We start from the raw sequence: 20,233 nt of genomic DNA, 5'->3' as shown, positions 1-20,233 counted from the left end.
AATAAAAAAGAAAAAAATCTTTACAAGACATGGAAACAACTCAGTGTCCATGAATGGATAAGCAAATAAAAAAGGTGGTGGGGCACCTGGTGGCTCAGTTGGTTAAGTGTTGGACTTCAGCTCAGGTCATGATCTTGCGGTTCATGGGTTTGAGCCCCATGTCAGGCTCTGTGTTGATAGCTCAGAACTTGGAGCCTGCTTCACATTCTGTGTCTCCCTCTCTTTCTGCCCCTCCCCTGATCATGCTCTGGTTCTCTCTCTCTCAAAAATAAATAAAAATTAAATTTTTTTAAAGAAAAAAGGTGGTGTGTGCATTGATATATATTTATATATGAATATATATTTATATATATAAATATTCAGTCATAAAAAAGAAGGAGCATGTTTTATTCTGAGTATAGTTGATATACAATGTTATTCAAGTTTCAGGTATACAACATGGTGATTTGACCAGTCTATACCTTATGCTATGCTCACAAGTGTAGCTACCATCTGTCACCATACAACATTATAATATCCTTGCCTATATGCCCTATGCTGTACCTTTTATTAAAAAAAAGAAGGAACTTTTGCAATTTGGAAAGCATGGATAAAATTTGGGGGAGTGAAATAAGTAAAATATATGTAGAGAAATACTGTATCCTGTCACCTATATGTGGAATCTAAGATGAAGTCATAGGAACAGAGAGTAGATTGGTAGAGTAGTAGATTGTGGGATGGAATGGGTGGGTGTAGATGATCAAAGAGTACAAATTTCCAGTTATACCATGAATAAGTTCTGGGGCTGTAATTTACATCATTGTAACTATAGTTACCAACATTGTATTGTACATTGCAAAGTTGCTACGAGAGAGAGAGAGAGAGAGAGAGAGAGAGAGAGAGAGAGAGGGAGGGAGGGAGAAGAGCTTAGGTGTCCTTACTGAAAAAAAAAAAAACAAAAAGTAACTAAGGTGATAGATGTATTAACTAACTTTATCATGGTAATTATTTATAATATATACATATATACAGCCATCATGTGATATACCTTCAACTTATACAATGCTGTATGTCAATCATATATCAATGAAGCTGGAAAATAAATAAATATTTTTTAAACAATTGAAGAATTTTTAAGAATTGTTGATAAGATTAAACCTTGATAGGATATAGCTTAGCTTACCTGCTTTTTTCCAACTTGGATATCATAATTTTGACTTCTGTAGTGGTGATTTTATTTTTAAATTTGGTTTTTTTTTTTTTAACTTGGGGTTTACTAAATATGAAAAGTGCTTTTACACACTGAGAAGTTATAACTATATTGGACAGTTAAACATGCAAGAATACTGAATTCTATGTAATAGATTTTAATTGCCTTATCCCTGAAGATTTAGCAAATAAGTGAATATAGTTTGGTTACATCACTTACTACAATAATAATAGGAGATCCCAGAACCAGAGTGCTCACTGTATACCAAAATCTGTTTTTAACCCAGTAAATAAGTTAGCTTCTTTAACATAAAAGGTAGTCCTCTGCTTTGTATAATATTATATTATTCCCTTGTCTCAGAGGAGGAAAATTAAATGAGGAGAGGTTGAGTAACTTTCATGAGGTTGCACAGTTGATACATGGTTGAGCTTGGATTAGAAGTCCACAATCTGGATTCAGGTCCTTGTTTTTATTCTTCATAAATCATACCAAATGTTCAAAGAGGTTAATAATATATGAAAAATTCAAAAAAGTCTACTTTATTATTAAATTCTTTGCGCAGAGTAAATATTCCAGGAATTCTGTCAAATTGACTTTCACTGATAAGCTTAAAGAGGACTATTTTATGACAGCAAAAGCTTGAGTATAAAGTGAGGTATTAAAGCTGAAACTGATTCAAGAAATTTGGTGATAGGAATACATTAAAACAATGGGTGGCAACTTGAAGTGAGAAGGTCTCAGGTGGGATATCTTTGTTTGCTAAGGTTTGAGTTTGAAGCTGTAAATCTTCTGTTAACAAATATTTATGGAGAAGCTACCTGTTCCAGGCCCCCTGCAGAGCTGTGTATCACAGGCACATCTGTTAATGGAGAAGCACATCCATGCACAGAAACATACACATTCAGGGTTTCACAGAATTGCCTTTTCATTTATCTTTCAAATCCAGAAGGCATCATGTTGAAACTATCTGCTATAGCTCTATGAATATTACAGCACTTTTGGCAATCTAATATGCTCCCCAGAAATTTTACATGTCTTCTAGCGATAGTGTTTCCAGGATTGATAGAGAAGAAATATATACATGCCGCTTTGTTTATGTCCTGCATTTTGTCATTTATAGCCCCCCTATAGTCCTAAAATATAAGTCAGGTAGTTTTAGGTCAAGTAACTCATCTCTTGGAGGATAAAATGGAGGACCAAAAGTATAAAAATGATTTTTTTGGTTCCTACGTCTGTACTTCCAACCCTAATCATTTACCAGACTTCTATGTTACATTGCTCTATGAGAACCTCTGTAGAGCATACCTATTCAACAGTGATAAATGATACAACATCATTACAATGAAAAGTACAATACATATTCATTGTTTCGTGCTTAATGCCAAGTGTTGTGTATACAAAGATGGAGGAAACAGAGTTAGTCCCCACTGTCAGGGAGCTTGCAGTTGGAACACTGAAGAACCACACAACAGCAAAATTCAGGTCAGGAAGTCTGTTACTCAATTTCTATGAACAGAAATAATCCTTATTATGATTTGTAGCTCTTCATGTGAACCTCTGTTAAAACATTTAATTATCTGACTTGCTATTGATGTATTTATATGTCAGTTGGCCTTCACAGAGTGTGTGCACTGTTGAATGGCAACACGTGCATATGCAAAGCATTGATAAATGTTATTTGAAATTAAATAAAATTAATATATTTCATTGTATAAGACAAACTACATTTTATTTCTAAATCACTAAGACTAATGAGTTTGGCCTCAGGAATATTCTAAACTCTAATAAAGCAGCCTCATTCATATTCAAGGCAATAGATTCGTACTTCTGTGTTGTTTGCTATATTACAATTTTGTATTTTTGATGAATACTAAAGGACAGAACTAACAACCTTAATAATACCCTTATCTTACATTAGCTTATTATAAACAGGTGGGCTACTGTTGAGTTCTGGTAGCATTAGTTGTCAGGAAAATTGTCCCTAAAAACTTGAAGAAAGTTCTCTGTGAGTGACTTATATTTAAGGATCAGGCTCATTTATAGTAGTAAATTTAACTCACTAGGCAGTGACTATCAAGCAATATATTTTTACTGTTGGGGAATCTAATAATAGAATCACAGCCCTTCCCAGAGAGAGTATATACATATTCTTTAATAATTCAGTTCTGTCCTACAAAGTTGTCTGAGTCATATATCTATTTACATATAAAGGAGATAAACAGAATTGATTCTACAAGAATTAGCAAATCACCACTTTCAGTTTCTACAGAAGGTTGAGGAGGCCAGGGGAATGTTCTTTGGAGAGAATTGTAAACGCGCTAGATTCTTCTCTTCAAACAGGCAAGAAAATGATGGTTCCTCCCATCTCCTCAAATCAGAAAGGTGCCTGAAATGAAATACTCAATAAAGATCGACATATGTACCCTGGAGTTTGAGGAACAAAGGGTTTCATGTTTGACTTAACATGGTTGAAAAGCCATAAGCTGTGGGTGGGCCTGCCTCTGCCTGCAGTTGGGCAAAAGGAAGTGCTTACAGTTGCCTTTTCATTGGGCAAAGTAGGAGTCTCTAGGGGCTAGTTTCTGTAGAGGGGAGACAGACATGAATGGCTTATCTCAGAAGGATCTCATCCAGGACGACAGACAAAGATTTCCTAATGGAATGGTGGAAGACTGGAAGCCAAGAGGATACAAAAATAATTGTAAATGACTAGAGTAGAGGGCAGAGAGGCATTATCTGCTCCAAAGCAAATAAATACATTCAGAAATTTTCAGCTGGAATGGCAGAGGCATCTTCAGAAATCACCCATCAACAGGGGCACAGTCATCATATAGGAACACAACACTTTGCCTCACATTATTTTCCCAGCCTCACCTGTCTCTCATCTAGACACTGGAAGAGTCAGAAACAGCAGTAAGTGAGAGAGATTAAGTACAGTGAGAACAGGGAAGAGACCAGCCAACTCTCTTGCTACAGTTTCCCCAGCAAGTAAGTGTCCTGGCTGTATAGAGAGGAAAGATTTAAATTGGAAAAGAACTGGAAATTTTGACATTATTCTAAATTCTATTAATTATTGAAATATGTTTTTATATGACTTTTAAAGACTGGGAAGAGAAACACTCTTAAAAGAGAAACAGTCTTTTAATGCAGGGGCAGAAAAGGAGGAATCCAGAGAGTACTGAATGGGGAGCAGTAGGGAAGATTAAAAGACGCTCCTTGTCCAATTTCTGAGCTAAAGCTGCTGCATAACTGAGAATGTCAAGGCCATCACCTTTCCAGAAGTACCACTTCACAGCAATAGGTGGAGTTTGAGCATTTATAATTATATAGTTCTCTTTTGTCAAACATACTAGGTCTTTAAAATCAAAATAGAGAATAGAGTTGAACATTTGACATATTTGGCTAAACTACATGCTATTACAACTATGTAGGCAGGAAAGGCCATAGATTTAACTCTAATTATCCTAGATTCTGAAATTTGTTAATCATATAGCTAGTTTAAAATTATTGGATGTGTTTACTTACTGTATTTGAAAATATAGAATTTGACAAATCAAAATATTTATTGTTTCCTATATCTAATTGTAATGTGCACAGTAAAATTATGCCCTGTACTATATAATAACATGGACAAATTATAAAATATACACAGTATATTGGTTGGCAGAAAATCTGGTATCTAGTTGTTTTAGGGTTCAGTGAAGAGACAACAACTTCACAGTAATTGGCATAAAAAATATAGTATGGAGGGGCTCCTGGGTGGCTCAGTAAGTTAAGCATCTGACTCTTGGTTTCGGCTCAGGTCAGGGTCTCACAGTTTGTGAGTTCTATCCCTGAGTTGGGCTCTGTGCTGAGTGTGTGGAGCCTGCTTGGGATTCTCTCTCACCCTCTCTGCCACTCCCCTGTTCTCTCTCTCTCTCTCTCTCTCTCTCTCTCTCTCTCTCTCTCTCTCAAAATAAATAAATAAATAAACTTTAAAATACACACACACACATATATACATATATATAAATATAATATACATATACATTATGGAGCATTAAGTAGCAAGAAGAGATTAACTATAAAAAACTGTAAAGAAGACAAATAAAAGCAGCAGCCATCATCTTTAGGACTAAGGCATAGCCCCTAAGGAAGGTACAGATTTGGAAGATACCCTCCTAGCTGCTAATCAAGGCCTCATTGCAGTAGGTACAGCTCTGGCCCTGGATGGCAGAGAAGTTTGCTGAAAATCCACAGGCCAAAGCTAGCAATCAGGAGTGCCCTCTGAGGCAGATTACAGACTGATCAGGAGGCTGCTCATAAGGGTGGTGCTGCTGGAATCTGGGGAGTGAGCCCCACTGGCTGCCTCCTATGCAGCTGATACATGGTAGGAGGAGAAGGAAGAAAACGGGCACTCTAGAATCAAATCCCTGTCTCCTCCAATGTCCCTCTGGCGCCATCTAGTGACAAAGCTGAACTAGCGTGTCACTACTTAGAGTTCAGAGGCAATAAAAAGGATTTGGAGCTGAGAAGCAATAAAGTGATAACTGGGGTGCCAACTTTATTATGGAAAATGTATAAAATCTGGAAGGATTACAGATGGAGAGACCTATAGATAAGTAGAGATATAAAATATTTTCACATATAGGAAACCAAAATATGGCATAATGTTATAAATGATATATATTTTTAGTACAGACTATAGGATGGTATAAGTGCTACTTTTTTTTCATTTTGAAAATTTAAAAAGAAGTGAGAGCATGAGCAAGGACTACCACATCAGTTAGGTTTTCTATGAAATAAAATTTAATAAGGTGAACATCATTAGCAAAAAGTAGAATAGATGACTGCGAAAGTAAAATTATTTCAGACTGTGTCAGGAATCTCCAAATCTGACCCACTAAATTAATCAAAATTACTATAGCCAACCCATTATTTTCTCCACCAAAATTGCTTTCTCAAAGACTGTCTGAAAACTTAGATCCAGTATGATTAATTTTCTGAAAGTGTATCTTGTTCATTATATTTTTTTGAATATTTATTTATTTTGAGAAACAGAGGAAGAACATGGAGGGGAGGGGCAGATAAACGGAAACAGAATCTCAAGCAGGCTTTGCACTGTCAGTGCAGAGCCCGACTTGGGCTCCATTCCATAAACCGTGAGATCTTGACCTGAGCTGACGTCGAGAGTTGGTTGTTCATCCGACTGAGCCACCCAGGTACCCCTGAAAGTATATCTCTTTTAAGCAGATGCTGTTACACTCTAAGAGTTGCTTAGACTGTGAGGATCTTTGCATATTTTTCTGCGCAGCCATATCCTATTAATGCAGAAGTCCTCAAAGTGTGGTCCTAGGACCAGCAACATCAGCATCATCTTGGAACTTTCTAGAAAGTAAGTCCTCAGTTCTAACCCAGACCTCCAGAATGAGAAATGCTGTTCATTGGGCCCAGCAGCCTCTGACTCCAGATTATCTCTGAGGTGATTCTGATGCATGCTAATGTTTGAGGATCACCGAAAGGTTTTGCTAACATAATTTTTTTCACATTGCTCCAGATCTAGAGAACATTTAATGAGCATCCCTTCTTAAAGGTCAATTTGAATATGTTTTATTATGAGGTCTAGTTCTTCTGGTAGAGCTTCCCATTCATTGCTATCATGTTCATTGAGCACATTGTGGATATTGCTATCTGGAATTATTATGTATGGCAAAAACAACAAATGCTTTAGCCTCCCTCTTTCAAAAAGAATGGTACAGTTTAAATATTTGGTGTACCGGGTATTTAAGCTTTAGCCACATGGAGCATTGAAGCAAATATCAGGATCAACCAGCTAATCTAATACAGTGATGTGTTAAAATTGGGCATTCCTGCGAGTTCAATTTTTTTGTGCAAAAAATATCACTTTCAGAGATTTCTTTATATCCTGGAAGTATCATCCTACTGAATAGCATTTATTTTTAGTTGATAGTCAAATAGATATAAAATTCTGTAGGATAATAACATCAAATGATTTAAAGTAAATATTCTTGAAATGGATTCTCTCTTCTAGACCGCTTTTTTCCACCTCTAACTTTGACTTTTAATTTAAAATATTTTATACCATTTACTAAGAAACTGCAGGTTTCAGGTAATGTTGCTGTTTATTGATGTATACATCTCAAGCATTATATTCAGAGCAGATCTAATGTCATACTAACATGTTAAACAATCTTCATATCTATATATGATTATAGGTAAAGTACTACTCTCTGAAGGTTTACTTCATCCTCCATGTTTATGATTTTGGACAGGAAAACTGACCAAGTTGACCCCCAAATCTGAGATGATATATATTTTTGGATGCTATGATTTCTATCCAGTGTTACCTGCCCAGATTCTGCACTCTGGCGATGTGTGCACATACCCAGGAGACCATTTGCACTCTGTCTAGCACTAGCTTCTCAGAGTAAAGGTTCAAGTCTTTGACTTACATTATTGGAAACTAAATCTTTCACTTTACTTACTTACTTATTTATTTATTTATTTATTTATTTATTTATTTATTTATATATTTCATTACTTACAATAAAAGGAAATATATATTTTCATAATAGTCGGTTGACAGTGAGACTGTTGGCCTGCATTATCAATTCTAAGGTGCTGAATTCTTTACAGATTCTCAATAAAAAGACACCTCCCTTCTCTTGTCTATTGGATATGAAGGAAGAGAATTGCATTTTAGATTTTCATTCCATTTGTGTAGTAGCTTCTTGATTCAGCCACTGAGGCCACAAAGTTATGTTTCCATGGTGAGAATTCCTCTCTTGGCAGGTTTCAAGCATTTATAAGAATATTATTCTTCCTATGACACAGATTTTGAAGAATTTGTTAGGAACCTATTGAGTGTTTCTAACTTACCTGTAGACAGATGAAGATAGCGCACACTGAAGAAGAATTTGAATGTTAGCTGAATTCCCTTCTATTGTTCTTAGTGCAAGGGCTTGATCTTCTTTCCCTCCAACCAGTTTTCATTTACTGTCTGGATTCTAGAACCATATATTCCTCCAGAAGCATACATTTCTGCTTTTCTTGCAAAATGTGTTTATCTTCACATATATTACTATATGCCACAACTATAAAAGTTCTTTCTGAATTAAATTCTGTATCAAATTATTTAAAAAATAATTTGTTACATTTTATTGATAATTTCATGTATTATTTGTTTTTCTCCAGCTTAATGAAGTACGATTGACCAATAAAAAAGTGTATTTATTTAAATTGTTTAAAGCAATTGTTAAGGAGTACAATATGATTATTTAATATTTATATATATTGTGAAGTAATTACATCAATTCAGTTAATGTAGCCATCACTCCACTTAGTTATCTTTTTGTTGTGGTTGAGAATGCTTTACATCTATTTTCTTAGCAAATTACAAGTATACAATACAATATTTTTAACTATAATTACCTTGTTGTATATTAGATCCTCAAAATTTATAACTGAAAGTTTGTATGTACCTCTTAACCAACATCTCTCCATTTTCCCCACTTCTCAGCCCCTGGCAGCCATCATTTGAATATCTATTTCTAGAAGTTTGATTTTTTCAGATGCCACAAACAAGTATAATTATATATAGTATTTGTCTTACTGTGTCTGGCTTATTTTATGTATGTCTGGCATAATGTCCTCCATTATGCCATATGTTGTCACAAATGGCAGGATTTTCTTTTTTCTTTATGGCTGAATAACACTCTACTGTGTGTATGTTTATATCTATATTTGCCATTTTCTTCTCGTGTATTCTCTTGATATCTTCTCATGCTGCAATGTTTTCAAGATCATAGATGATTGTGGTAAATTGAATTTGGGATTGAGGAACATAATATTACTTCAACTAACTGATTGCAGTAGCATTTTTGTGCTTGTACTAGTACCAGAGAGTGCCAAAATAAAAGTAAGAGAGCTTTGCTTGATAGAAATATTTTATTGAGTAGGAAATAAATGGTTCAAGAATAGGGATACTTCAACCCAGAACTATTACGACTCTCAGAGACATAATGTTTTAGGATCACTTATAAACTGGAAATGAGGAAATTCTTTAACCTTTATAGTGATTGGTTTTAACTATGGTAGTTTCCAATAGCAAGAGTTTGGTTGAAAGTGATTATCTTCTATCACGATAGGAAGATGAGTTAAGTTTTTGTTGTTGTTGTTGTTGTTGTTGTTTTCTTTTTTATGATTATCAGAGGTATTTACAAGAAATAATCCAACTTATCCTTCATTTTGTGTTCATAACATAAACTATTAAGTTTTGCTTATGTGGCTTAAGTGGTTTTGACTGCTCAAGGCATCTTGAAGTCTGGTCTCCATTTTATTTTATTTTAAAAAGATTCTTCTGATGTCTTTAAAGTTATAGATAACGTAAACCTTGGTACCTTAAGATTTCCTGAACTAAGTAAACATGTAGATCTCCATCTACAGCATTTACACTGTCTTATTAGGATCCCAATTTCTAAAAGGCATAAACAGTAGGCTCTGAGATGCCAGGGAGGATCACAAAAGAATAGTGTTCTCAATCTTTATCCCATTATCCCCTGTTTAAGGAAATCAATTAAACAATTATTTCAACAAATAACCTAATCAAGGACTTATTTCTATGACTGTCTTTGTTTTTGCATATATAACATATATACCGTGTGCCAAGAGCTATGTTCAATGTTTTAGAAGTGTTATATTGTTTAATAACAATCCAATTAAAAAATGTTTATTTATTTGACAGAGGGAGAGAGAGGAGAAACAAGAGAAGGGGCAGAGAGAAAGGAGAGAGAGAATCTCAAGCAGGCTCTGCTCTGCCAGTACAGAGACTGAGGCAGGGCTCAGTCTCACAACCATGAGATCATGACCTGAGCCGAAATCCAGAGTTGGATGCTTAACTGACTGAGCCACCTAGGCACCCCAATAACAATCCAATTATTAAATATTTTATCAGAATACTGATGAACGGAAACATTAAGTAATTTTCCCTTGGCCACACAAATAGCAAGGGAAAGAGATAGGATTTGAACCTCAACCATAAGTATTTTAGAGCTCATACTAAATTTTTAACAGCTTTATTAGGGATAATTAACATACAAACAAACAGACAAAAAATGCACATACATGTTTAATGTATACAAGTTGATGAGTGTGGACATATGTATACACCTGTGATGTTATCATCACAGTCAAGATAATAAAACATATCTATCATCTCCAAAAGTTTCTTTGTGCTCCCCTTTTATGGTATGAATGCTTAACATGAGATATATTCTCTTAACAAAATTTTAAGTGCACAACATTTTGTTAACTATAGGCGCTATGTTACATAGCAGGTCTCCACAACTCATTCATCGTTCATAATTGAAACTCAATACCTATTGAAAAACAACGACCATTTTCTCATCCACCCCTGAAGCTCTGGCAACCACCATTCCGTTCTCTGCTTATATAAGTTTGACGATTTTAAACGCCTCATATAGGTGAAATCATATAATATGTGTCCTCTGAAACTGACTTATTTCACTTAACATAACGTGCTTCAGATTCATCTGGTCACTAATGATTGGGCTTCCTTGTTTTTTAAAGCTGGATAATATTCCACTGACCATACTTCCTTTTTGAGAATGAAATGCTGAAGAGGTAAGTTCATCATCTCTGGAAGAACTGGAATCAATAGACAGTTATAGTTGTCATGGAAATTACTACCATGAAATTCTTTCACTGAAAAGCCAAAGTTGTGTGGGATGTCAGCATGTCTGATGTCAACATTTATGATTATTTTTTTCTTTCTTTTTTTCTTTTTTGCTATCCTGGTCTTCAGCTTTCATTCTAATTGTGACTTCTGTCTCCTTATGTGTGGCCTTATTTGTGAGAATTTCCCTGTGTTTGGTGAAATTTTCTGTTGATATTTCTCAAACTTCATGCCTGTTTCTCCCACAGTATATATATTTTTTAATTTATATTTTAGTTACCATACAGTGAAATATTGGTTTCAAGAATAGAATTCAGTGATTCTTCACTTACATACAACACCCAGTGCTCATCACAAGTGCCCTCCTTAACACCCATCACCCATCTAGACCATCCCCCACTCACCTTCTTCCATCAACCCTCAGTTTGTTCTCTATCATTAAGAGCCTCTTATGGTTTGTTTCCTTCTCTTCTCTTCCCCCTGCCCCTTTACATGTGTTCATCTGTTTTTTTCTTAAGTTCCACATATGAGTGAAATCATATGGTATTTGTTTTTCTCTGGTTGACTCATTTAGCTTAGCATAATAAATTTTAGTTCCATCCACATCGTTGTAGATGGTAAGATTTCATTCATTTTGATTGCTGGGTAATATTCCATTATATTTATATACCACATCTTTTTTACCTATTCATCAGTCGATGGACATTTGGGTTCTCTCCATAGTTTGGCTATTATTGATAATGCTGCTATAAACATCAGGGTGAATGTACCCCTTCAAATCAGTACTTTTGTATCCTTTGGGTAATACCTAACAGTGCAGTTGCTGGATCATAGGGTAGTTCTATTTTTGGTTTTGTGAGCAGCCTCCATACTATTCTCCAGAGTGGCTGAACCAGTTTGCTTTCCCACCAGCAGTGCAAGAGGGTTCCCCTTTCTCTGAATCCTTGTCAACCCTTGTTGTTTTTTGAGTTGGTAATTTTAACCATCTGACAGGTGTGAGGTGGTATCTCATCATGGTTTTGATTTGTATTTCCCTGATGATGAGTAATGCTGAGCATATTTTCATATGTCTGTTAGCCATCTGGATGTCTTCCTTGGTAAAGTGTCTATTCATGTCTTCTGCCCATTCCTTAACTGAATTGGTTGTTTTCCAGTGTTGAATTTGGTAAGTTTTTTATAGATTTTGGGTACTAACCCTTTATTAGATATGTCATTAAAAATACCTTCTCCCATTCCATAGGCCACCTTTTAATTTTGTTGATTATTTCCTTTGCTGTGCAGAAGCTTTTTATCTGGATGAAGTCTCAATAGTTTATGTTTGCCTTTGTTTCTCTTGCCTTTGGTGACATGTCTAGTAAGAAGTTGCTGCGGCCAAGGTCAGAGAGGTTGCTGCCTGTGCTCTTCTCTAGGATTTTGATGGTTTCTGGTCTCACATTTAGAGTTTTCATCCATTTTGAATTTATTTTTGGGTTTGATGTAAGAAAGTGGTCCAGTTTCATTCTTCTGCATGTTGCTATCAGTTTTCCCAACACCATTTTCTGAAGAGACTGTCTTTTTTCCATTGGATATTTTTTCCTGTTTGGTCAAAGATTAGTTGACTATATTGTTATGGGTCCATTTCTGTTTCTATTCTGTTCCATTGATCGATGTGTCTGGTTGTTATTGTTGTTGTTTGTCAGTACCATACTGTCTTAATGACTACAGCTTTGTAATATAACTTAAAATCCAGAGTCTTGATGCCTCCAGTTTTGTTTTTCTCTTTTAGGATTGCTTTGGCTTTTTGGGGTCTTTTGTGGTTCCATACAAATTTTAGAATTGTTTGTTTTAGCTCTGTGAAGAATGATGGTGGTATTTTGATGGGGATTGCATTAAATGTATAGATTGCTTTGGGTAGTCTAGGCATTTTAATAACGTTTGTTCTTCCAGTTCATGAGCGTGGAATGCATTTCCATTTCTTTGTATCCTCTACAACTTCTTTGTAAATCTTCTATAGTTTTCAGAGTAAAGATCTTTTACCTCTTTAGTTAGGTTTATTCCTAAGTATCTTATTGTTTTTGGTGCAGTTAAAAATGGGATCATTTCCTTGATTTCTTTTTCTGCTGCTTTGTTATTGTTGTATAGAAACACAACAGATTTATGCATATTGATTTTATATCCTGCAACTTTGCTGAATTCATGTATTATTTCTAGAAATTTTTTGTGGAGTTTTTCAGGTTTTCTACATAGAGTATTATGTCATCTGAAAGTAGTGAAAATTTGGCTTTTTCCTTGCCAATTTGTATGCACTTTGTTTCTTCTTTGTTGTCTAATTGCTGAGGCCAAGACTTCCAGTACTATGTTAAATAGTAACGTTGACAGTTGGCGTCGGTGTCTTATTCCTGACTGTAGGGGAAAGGCTCTCAGTTTTTCCCCATTGAAGATGTTATTAGCTGTGGGTCTTTCATATATGGTCTTTATTATGTTGAGGTATGTTCCATATACCCTTACTTTGCTGAAGGTTTTTATCAAACATGGATGCTATATAATGTCAAATGCTTTTGCTGCATCTATTGACAGGATCATATAGTTTTTATCTTTTCTTTAATTAATGTGGTGTATCATATTGATTGATTTGTGACTATTGAACCAGCCCTACAGCCGAGGAATAAATCCCACTTGATCATGGTGAATAGTTATTTTAATGTACTGTTGAATTCGACTTGCTAGTATCTTGTTGAGAATTTTTGCCTCCAGATTCATCAGGGATATTGGCCCCTAATTCTCTTTTTTCGTGTGGTCTTTTCTGGTTTTGGAATCAAGGTACTGCTGGCTTCCTAGAATAAGTTTGGAAAATTTCCTTCTATTTCTACTTTTTGGAACAGCTTGAGAAGAATAGGGATTAGCTCTTCTTTAAACGTCTGGTAGAATTCGCCTGGGAAGCCATCTGGCCCAGGACTCTTGTTTGTTGGGAGATTTTTGATGACTGATTTAATTTCTTTCGTGGTTACGGGTCTGTTCAGCTTTTCTGTTTCTTCCTGTTTTCAGTTGTGGTAGTTTGTGAGTGTCTAAGAATTTGTCCATTTCTTCCAGATTGCCCAGTTTGTTGGCATATAATTTTACATAATATTCTCTTATATTGTTTACATTTCTGTGGTGGCGTTTGTGATTTTTCCTCTTTCATTTGTGATTTTATCTTTGGGTCCATTCTCTTTTCTTTTTGATAAATCTGACTAGGACCCTCTAGTACATTTTTGAGGAAAAATATATTTTATCTGCAAGTTGTTATATTTAAAACTGGGATTTTAAATGTGGATATCAATAGCTATTTATATATCAAGTCTGAGTTTTGATAGATGAAAAGAGGGATACAAGCATATAGACTCACTTGTAAGTGATGTTATTATTTATAACTTCTGCTTTAAAAAGTGTTTTCATTATTAAAAGAGAAGGGCTGATTGATTTAGTATTCATACACTGATATTCCATACATCTGTACAAAATGATGGAGAATTTCTTTATATATTAAAATTTCTAATATTTTTGCACAAATTTATCTGTAAGATGATACTATATGTGTATTATTATGTGTCCTATAAAGGGTATAAAATCTCCATTATTGTCCACAAAACTTAACAACCATAGTTACTTATTGGAAGAAGAACAACATTGATGAGGCACACAGACTGCAGAAAGACTTTACCATATAATTTAAAAATGTTTTGTGTTGATTGACCCAATAATTTCTTTAGAAATGTAAAATAAAATTTAAAAGTAAGTATGAAAGAACAGGGATTTTGTTGTTGTTGTTGTTGTTTTGTTTTTGTTTTTTTTAGAGAAAGGGTGAGAGAGGGTGTGAGTGGAGGGAGAGAGGGGTAGAGAGAGAGAGACTTAAGCAGGCTCCATGCTCAGCGTGGAGCCCAGTGTGGGGCTTGATCCCATGACTATGGCAAGATGACCTTAGCTGAAATCAAGAGTCAGATGCTCAACCAACTGAGCCACCCAGGGTCCCTGGAAGAACAGTTCTAAGGAAGCAAGATCAGCTCAGTAAAAACAATGCATAGAGAAGGGTTTGCTTTTTCAGATATGGATTACTGTGGGAAAATTTTTCCAAAATGAGCACACCTCTATTATTCCCACACTTATCGTGCTATAGAACATTGTCACCATCAAAAAAAAAAAAAAAAAAAAAAAAGGAAGTCTCTATTCCTCCTATCCATTACTTATCAGAAGGTAATCGTTATTCTGACTTCTGTCACTAAAGATTAGTTTTGCTTGTTTGTGGACTTTTTATGAATCAATTAATATAATTTGCCCCATTTTGTATCTTGTTTCTTTAACTTAAAGTTATGTCTATATGTAGAGGTAATTTGGTCTTTCTCAGGGTTATAGAGAATTCAGTTGTATGGCTGTAGGCCACTTTATCCATTCTGCTGACAGACTTTTCTGGGTTTTGCAAATAATGCTGCTAAATATTTTTATACATATTTCAGTGTATTTCTAATGGACTAGCAGAACAATTGCTTGTTTATGGGATTTGCATGCGCCAAGCTCTAGTAAATACTGCTAACATTTTGTAACTTGTTATACTATACAATTTACATTTTTGCCAACCCCTGCCATTTCATCACAGTTTACATTTCCCTGGTTATCTTGTTAATTAGTTAATTTTCTAACTTTATGAATCACTGTCTTAGATGTATCTTTCTGCAAAGCGATGTGAATTTTTCTCTTTAAAGATATTTCTGATGAATGGATAAAGAAATTGTGGTTCATATATACAATGGAATACTACTTGGCAATGATAAGGAATGAAATATGGCCTTTTGTAGCAACGTGGATGGAATTGGAGAGTGTTATGCTAAGTGAAATAAGTCATACAGAGAAAGACAGATACCATATGTTTTCACTCTTATGTGGATCCTGAGAAACTTAACAGAAGACCATGGGGCAGGGGAAGGGGAAAAAAAAAGTTAGAGAGGGAGGGAGCCAAACCATAAGAGACTCTTAAAAACTGAGAATAAACTGATGGTTGATGAGGGGTGGGAGGGAGGGGAAAGTGGGTGATACTTATTGAGGAGGGCACCTGTTGAGATGAGCACTGGATGTTGTATGGAAACCAATTTGACAATTTCATATTTAAAAAAAAAGGTATTTCTGTTATTCTGTGTTATTATGTTCTGTGTTTACTGTTGTCATAAGTTTTTAAGAAGCTCTTATTAATAAAATATATGGGGTTAATATATTAATAAAATATATATCATATAATAAAATATAAAAGTTTGGGCTTGGGTTTTATTCTGTCATGTTACCTTGTGGGTTTTAAATATTTATACTTTTTATGTTTTTTCCCATGTGTTTTCTTTTGTTTCTACTTTATTTTGATATATATTTGTATTAAACATCTTAAGTTTTATAGTGATATGTAGTAAATTTATCTTATTTTTAGGTTGTATTGAATAATTTCATATTATGAATAATGAGAGAACTAATATATTTTATTTTTCTTTCCTCTTCCTTTCCTGTACAGTTGTTTCAATTAATAATATTGTTAGCAAGTAGCTTATCTTTGTGATGTGCATATGCATACAGTCCCACTACTTATATCTTTTGAATGTTATTTTGTTGTATTTTGAAGTTATTATAAATGAGGAAGTCCATCTTCTTGCCTTCTTTCCATATACTCTCCTCTTCTCTAAGCAATTATTGGTATCTATAATCTCTATGTTGTTGGAACAGATCAATTTTTTAAAATTCCCACGTTTGTTTTAGTCTGAGTTTTAATGTCAGATATATTTAGTGCTCGTTGCTAATTCTTTTGTTGTATTGTTAACTGGTTGCCTCATGAAGTGCTATGGGAACATTTTCTGAGTTTTTTCAGATTCGAAAGTATGGCACAAAGTTTTCATGCAGAAGGGAAAGTTTGGCTAGATAGAAAGGTCCTTTAATCCTTCAGTATTTGTACCTGTTGCTCTACTGTGTTCTAATACTGAATATGGAAATTTAGCCATCCTAATTTTTTTCTTTAATAAATTTTTTGAATTTTGTCTTGACCAGGGAAAGGACTTTTTTTTTTCTTTTTCATTGAAGTCCATTAAGTTTACTAAATAATTTCTCAATGTATGTCATTCTGGATCAATTTCCCCTGGTCCATTGTAATATGTAGATTCGATCTTTGTTTATTTCTTTTATTATGTGTGTATCTTTTCTCTGTGCTCTCACTTTCATTCCTTTTTTGAAGCCTTCATTTATGTGTACTGTCTTAGATTGGCTAAAACTATTCTGAAGAGATAAGTATGTAAAATGGCTGCTGCAGTGGGCTCTTGGGATAAATACCTGTGAGAATTAAGGGAAAGAAGCATGATGAGCAAGTGGAAAAAGTTTAACCTCCGTTTCCAGAGAGGACTTAGCTAACTCAATGAGGCTGGACCTAAATGTACTTTGGCATCTCTTCAGAATTGGGGTAACAAAACCTGGGCATTTATTTCTCCTCTGTGCTAAATCACTGGATATGGGCTAGCCATGGAAGGAGGTAAAACTTAAGGTGAAGAAGTTTTCTTCAGCTCTTGCAATCTCCAAGGAGATCTAAGAGTATAAGGGCATCTTTCAACAGCGTTCCCAACAGTTAGGGGAACAAGCCATTCATTTCTGAAGGGGGACTTGGGTGGCATATTGCAATATCAACCACAGACTATTTCTTGAAGTGCTTGGATTCATTTCTCAAATATGACCTGGAATAAGATCTTCTATGATCCTTGGGAAAATTGGTAGGATAAAGTATAGCTCTCAGTGTTGCAGTTGATCTTGAGGCTATACTTGCTACTCTTCTACTCTATATTCTAGTTTTTCCTCACCCTTGCCATCAGTTCTGATTTCAGTGGCTTATTTGGTGGTGCTACCCATACTTTTAAAGCCTTTTCCAGACCAAGATTGCTGCGCTCAAACATTTTACCAGCAAAATTACACCCATGTGACAAACTAAGGCCCCTTGGTCTCTGTTGTGTATAAAAACTTTTGCCCCTCTTGATAATTAGAGATAGTTATCCCTGCAAGATGGTCATTAGGACTCTTCTTGTCTATTCATCCCTTGGCACGAAGGGTCTCAAGTACTCATGTGACAACCATAGCTCACAGCTGAATGCTATTTCCTCTGATGAGAATATGTCTCTTTTGGAGACAACGACTTCTTAGCACATATGACCTAGAGTTGTAGCTTCAGGGATGACAAATTTCCTAGTTGTGTTTGTGAGAAGGATGGTATAAGCCATTTGTGTTTCCATACTTTTCTTACCAGACATGTGTAGTAGTCTACATATATAGACTTTTGTTACCAAATAAAACCATACATAGACTACATGTATATACTTTTGTTTCTATCTCTGGAAGATGGCACTCTGTTCATGTAAGATACACCTCCATGCTGTCACTACAGCTATCCATTCAACAGTCTATATCGTTGCTTTACCTGACTGGCAGCTTCTGGATTGTATGATATGTGATATGACAAGTGAATCTCATAGATATGGAAACCCTCCTACTCTTCTTTTGCTGTCAAGTAAATCTATTGATTTAAAGTGATACCATGAGGAATCCTGTATCCAAGGACTAAACTTTCTGTAAGTCCTCTGATAATAGTGCCCTATAACCTGAAAGGAAAACTTGTATCTAGAAAATGTATATTTTTCTGAAAAAGTGATTTGTTTTACTTTCCAGGGTGGAAGGGCTCCGGTATAGTCAACGTCCTGCCAGTTGTTGTGACAGGTGCTCAAGGAGTGCAGTTCTGGGAATCAGCATTGATTGCTGTTGCTGGCAAGTTGGACACATTGTAATAGCACTTTGGAAGTGTGGTAAGTTGAACAATGTATAATCTCCCATCCCTGACTTCGTGACTACTTCATTCATGTAACTAATATATTAGTATTGAGATGGTTGAGATCATTTGGTTGAGAAATTTTGTCTTTCTGGTTGCTTTGTATCTTTTCTGTGGTTGGTATATACCCTGGTGGGTGTTAACATGCAATGTGAAGACTCCACACTATGTTGTACTACTGTATGCCCATCACATACCTCAATTCCAGCTCTTTTTGCCTTAGATCTTTCATTTCTCCTCCTTTAAGGACTTTGCCTAGTTTGCTATGAATTCACCAATGTTCATAAGTAAATATTTAATGGAAGCCTCAGCCACTCATTTTATTCAAAGTAGATAATCTGGTACACTGCACAAATCTCTGCCTACAGGGAAGATTTTCTGTACCACTGCCTTTAAAGGCCATTCCTGAATGGGGCTTTAGTTAGCTTTACTGTGGTGGCTTATTCATGAACCAAGTTAGAATTTGTTTTTCTGTTACCTGGTGGTAGGGGGTGTCCTTAGGGACTGTCACTGCACTGAGGAGGTCCTCTTTTGCAGTATTCGTGAGTGTCCTAGGTATCTGGACTGCCTGCTCATACAGTTTGCTTGTGTTCTTCAATCCTGTTAATGTTTGATTCTACATTTACATTCCCATATTATGATGGAATATTGTCAGGCCTGCCCAACTGTATGACTCAGTGAGTCTGAGGAAATCCAGTTTACGATGAATAGTACTTTCCCTGGTATCCTTTGTGGTGCATGTCAAGAGTTCTGTCTCTGCCAGTATCCAGTAACATGCCAAGGACAATTTTTCAATAAGCGCCTAATTCGCCATTGCAGATGGCATGGCCTTCTCTAGACATCCAGTGGTCTGCATTATAATTCCACTTACTATTTCCCCCAGCCAGCCCATCCCATTCCAGGAGTTTAAAATCCCAGTTTACATTAATAAGTGTTTGAAAAACCATTCCACTGTCTTCTGCCAGAGGCTATCTGTGGTCCATATACCACAGAAAATGGAATCATCATTGCCAGCTGCAGTGAAGATGATTCAAGCACAAAATCCAATATTATCATTTTCATTCTTGAACTCCACTTCTGGTAACAACTGCCAAAATTTCAGTATCCTAGGAGTATATAGTGATTAATGTGACAATACACACTATTGACACCTACGGAAGGCAGATGGAGGAAGCAGGTTTGGGCGCGTGGAGAAATGTCACTAAGCAGTCCCAATGGAGGAATTCTTATGAGGAGTACTGTACCTAGGAGGGCCTTTCAGTGTTATCCTGAATTGGGGCAAATGGGCTGTGCCTTTCTATTCCTACCTTGATACATTTTAGATATAGGCTTTTCTGGAAATCAGTTATTTTTTGAGTGAGGCAATCTCTAGAGGGACTGACAAATGAGGGTTATCTTCTGGCAGCAATCCCAGTAGCTGGGGCTTATAATACATCTTTCATTCATAAAGGGAGATATGGAAAGCTAATTACAATGTGTTCATTTCAATTTCATTGGATTTCTTTTG

The 20,233-nt window shown here is 35.5% G+C and overlaps 1 long non-coding RNA gene across 1 annotated transcript in view; it reads left to right on the top strand.

Moving 5' to 3' along the window:
- Nucleotides 1–19,790, top strand: part of LOC128314731 (uncharacterized) — a 307,891-nt gene extending 288,101 nt beyond the window's left edge. Inside the window, exon 4 of the long non-coding RNA XR_008296691.1 lies at nucleotides 18,570–19,790. This is a non-coding gene — a long non-coding RNA (uncharacterized LOC128314731). The remainder of the gene's footprint in view (nucleotides 1–18,569) is intronic.
- Nucleotides 19,791–20,233: the final 443 nt, after the last annotated feature.

The sequence above is a fragment of the Acinonyx jubatus genome, chromosome A2 (assembly GCF_027475565.1).
Source record: "Acinonyx jubatus isolate Ajub_Pintada_27869175 chromosome A2, VMU_Ajub_asm_v1.0, whole genome shotgun sequence".
In the NCBI taxonomy this organism is placed as follows: Eukaryota; Metazoa; Chordata; class Mammalia; order Carnivora; family Felidae; genus Acinonyx; species Acinonyx jubatus.
Note: the sequence above shows the minus strand (reverse complement) of the source record. Positions and strands in the feature narration are given on the sequence as shown.